Source organism: Microcebus murinus, unplaced genomic scaffold (genome assembly GCF_040939455.1).
Source record: "Microcebus murinus isolate Inina unplaced genomic scaffold, M.murinus_Inina_mat1.0 scaf038_hap2_Mmur4.0, whole genome shotgun sequence".
Lineage (NCBI taxonomy): Eukaryota > Metazoa > Chordata > Mammalia > Primates > Cheirogaleidae > Microcebus > Microcebus murinus.
The window spans coordinates 51,172-55,115 of NW_027438984.1; the positions used below are offsets into that span (position 1 = coordinate 51,172).

At 62.9% G+C, this 3,944-nt stretch overlaps 1 non-coding gene across 1 annotated transcript; it reads left to right on the forward strand.

The window, feature by feature from the left end:
* On the forward strand, positions 1-119 carry LOC142868706 (5S ribosomal RNA). Its single transcript, XR_012917646.1, has one exon. It is a non-coding gene; the product is annotated as a 5S ribosomal RNA (ribosomal RNA).
* The last annotated feature ends 3,825 nt before the right edge of the window (positions 120-3,944 follow it).

Consider the following 3,944-nt stretch of genomic DNA (forward strand, 5'->3'; position numbering starts at 1 on the left):
GTCTAGGGCCACACCACCCTGAACGCCCCCGATCTCGTCTGGTCTCGGAAGCTAAGCAGGGTCGGGCCTGGTTAGTACTTGGATGGGAGACCGCCTGGGAATACCGGGTGCCACAGGCTGCTGCTTTTTTTTTTTTTTTTTTTTTTTTTTGCCTCTTGTTCTGTCCCCTTTCTGGGAGCGCGGCGGCGGCCCGGGGTGGGGGTCACCCCCACCCTCAGCGCCCGCGCGGTGCCTGGCGCCCCAGCCCGCACCGTGGGGCCTCCTCTTGTCCCAAGCCGCGACACCGCCGCCACGCGGCAGCATGCGTGGCATCTGGACTGTCAGGTCTCAGACCAAAGGTCTGCTCTGTGGGAACCGACACGCTGGAGGAAACCTTGAGAGTCTGAGAGGGGAGGGAGTTCCAGAAGAAGGCCAGGATGTCATTTTGAGGGAGTACGTGACCAGAACTCGTCCCGTTGCTTTTGGGGTTCTATGGGCTACACGCAGGAATCTTTGGTGGTGGCACCTGATGTTGGGGGATCCGGAGTCACACCCAGACCTGCTCCACAGGCCTCCTTTTACTTTTCTCTTCGGATTCATTATTTTTAAAAAGTGTCTCTTACCTCTAGGATTGCATTTTCTTTTCTCTCTCTTTTCAAGCAGATGATGGGAGTACAAGTATTCAGGTGACATGTGTTGCCCGTGCCCCCCTCCCCCCTGTGTTCTTTTTTTTTTTTTTTTTTTTTTTTTGAGACAGAGTCTCGTTTTGCTGCCCAGGCTAGAGTGAGTGCCATGGCGTCAGCCTAGCTCACAGCAACCTCAATCTCCGGGCTCAAGCAATCCTGCTGCCTCAGCCTCCCGAGTAGTTGGGACTACAGGCATGCACCACCACGCCCGGCTGTGTTTTTCTATATATATTAGTTGGCCAATTAATTTCTTTCTATTTTTAGTAGAGACGGGGTCTCGCTCTTGCTCAGGCTGGTTTCGAACTCCTGACCTGGAGCAATCCGCCCGCCTCGGCCTCCCAGAGAGCTAGGATTACAGGCGTGAGCCACCGCGCCCGGCCCCCCCTGTGTTCTTATTCATACACCTCTCATGTTGTTCCAGCGTATTGTGGGGGTACCAATGTTAAGGTCGGGTGCCTTGCCCTCTCCAAGCCTCCCCCCTCGGGTCAGAGCTTCAAGTGCGCCCATCCCCCAGTCGGTGCGCACCCACCCCATGCCTAATGGATGTGTATGCCCCTCCCCTCCCCCCACCCGCCCGACACCCACCCGATGAAGGTGATTCCTCTCCGTCCACTTAGGTGTCCATCCGTTCGTACCAATTTGCTGGTGAGCGCGCTCACGTGGTGCTCGTGTGTCCATTCTTGGGATACTTGGCTTACTGGAACGGGTTCCAGCTCTGGCCAGGAGAACACGAGAGGCGCCCTCTCACCGCTGCTCCTCACAGCCGAATGGCACTCCGTGGTGTCCACGCGCCACATTTTATTGATGCACTCCTGGATGGATGGGCACTCGGGTCGCTTCCACGTCTTTGCGATTGTGAATTGTGCCCTAACTGTAACCCTAACCCTTACCCAGCCCGTCTCCTCTGCCCCTGCCTGACGCACTCCTCCCCGGCCAGGCCCGTCACTGTCCTGGGCCCCCGCCTGACCGGCTCCTCCCCGCCCGGCCGGTCACCGTCCTCTGCCCCTGCCTGACATGCTCCTTCCCGCCCGCCCGGCCTCTCACCGTCCTCGGCCCCTGCCTGACCGGCTCCTCCGTCGCCTGGGCCTTCCAAGGGCTTGGTGTGGACGCTGCTTCCAGGAAGCCCTCCAGAAACCCGGCAGCAGGGTGGCCGCAGCAGTCTCCAGCAGCCGTCCCTAAGTCGCGTGAGTGCGGGGGACGTGCCCCCGCTGTGCCGCGGGGGCCCAGCCTGGTGTCTTCCCTGAGGCCCTGCGGCTGCCGGCTGGGCTGCCGCTCCCCGCAAGGGGAGAGCCGCGGAGGTGGGGACCGCCTCCTGATGGGGACGTACACGCAGCTCTCCACGTCGGATTCCGGGGCTCTCTGTCCTGCCCGAAGGCCCAGCTGGCCTGCGGGTCCTTAGAGTGGCAAAAACATCCGAAAACTGAGATTGAGGGTCCGGTGGGTGTCTGCACTTTTGTGCTGGGCACCCCAGGGAGGCCCGGGGGCTGGCTGGACAACGTGGTCTGCTGGGCGGGGGGAGGGGGGTTGGAGGAGCAACTGATGCCCTTTGCACTTTGGGTAGCAAGAGTCTGAGGTGTCTCTGAGCCCTGTGCCCTGTGGGGGGGGGCGGGGGGGAGGAGGAGGAGGAGGAGGAGGAGGAGGAGGAGGAGGAGGAGGAGGTGGGAAGGGCCGGGGCCTGCAGTCCTGTTCCCGGGGTGGCACGGCAAGTGGCTTCTTCCACAGGCTGCTTGGCCTGGGCTCCCTGCACCTGGGCCTTTGGAGGACCGGCCCTGTGCTTGCCAACACTTCCTGCAGGGACCCAGAGCTGGGAGGTGGCATCTCTCAGCCCTGGGTCGGGCAGAGCCCCAGCGGGCCATGCCCACAACCTCTCTCAGCACCGGTCCCCCAGAAGGCTCCTTTGGGACCAGGATTCTCTTGCGGTGACTCTTTAAGGTCTGGCCCCTGGATGGAGGGGCACCAGGAGTAGAGGAGCAGGAAGGGGAAGGGGGTGGCCATGCGAGGGGACACTTTGAGGCCAAGTCCCAGCTTCAGCCTGATCCTCCTGGGAACCCCGCTCTGAGACAAGGAGCCGGGCTTCGCATTCCCACAGCAGCCAGTCGTGGGCTGAGGACACCTGGGGCGTTGGGAACTCCCTGGCTTCTCCTTGGTTTAACATCTAGAGCTGCTTGTGAATCGCGCCGCCACACACACCCGAGCGCAGGTGTCTTCCGCACAGACTGCGGGCCTCGCTCTTCTGAATGCCGCTAGCTCGCCACCCACCCACGGGTGAACCTGGTCAGGGTGCTTTCTCTCAGGGGCAGACTCTTTTCCGGGCGGGCTACCGGTGTCTCTGTTTGCTCGTTTCTTTCTTCCATTTCGGGAAAGGCTTCCTTGCTGGGTGTGGAAATCTCCTATGCCTTCCCTCGCCTATTCTGTCAGCTTTAAAATTCTCTTTCAGTTGCCACCCTCACAGATGGATTAGGAAACTCTTTCCGGTGCACTCATTAGTGAAATGACCTCCAGGAAGCTGGAATCCAATATCTAATGGCCGATTTTTAGCGAGTCCACACGCCAGGGTGGTCGGGGTCCAATGCAGCCCCGGCCAGGCCCAGGCCCCTTGGACTGGGCCACCGGAGGACACGGAGGAGGGCCCGGCCCCCACGAAGCGGTGCCGGCAGTTCTCCACGGGCTTGGGCGTTTTCCAGAGGTAGGAGATGGAGGGGACTGATTTCTTCAGCGCCCCCCAAACCACGCCACCCCACCCCACCCATGGGACACATCCCCAGAGAGAGACGCCCCATACACTGGCTGTGCCCCAGCCCTGGCCCGGGGGAATAGGCGGCAGCCCACCCACAGGGCGAGGAGGGGGGCGCAGCTGAAAGGGGTTGTGGGGGAGGGCGGCCCCTGGCTGGGGTCAAAGGGCCAGCGTCCCGCGCGTGCGCAGTCAGCGGCAGGCAGCCACGCGCTGGGGGTGGGCAGCGGGTAGGTGAAGGAGGCCGGGCGAGGAGACGAGGGGGGCTGGGAGGGCTCCACCTTGGCGAGTCCAGCCGTGGAGGCGCATCTTGTGTGAGTGTGAGTGAGTGTGAGTGTGTGTGTGTGTGTGTAGAGAGAGACAGCCCCCCGCCCTGCCCCGCCCCGCCCCGCCCCGCCCATCACCCCCGTCCCTGGGAGCCCGCGGGACCCGGCCGGCCGGAGAACTCAACCGGCCCGGCCCGGCGCGGGGCCTGGGGCGGGAGGCGGCGGCGGGGAAGCCCAGAGAGGCTCGGCTTCTTGAGCGGGGCAGGGGCGCCCTCCGCCGCC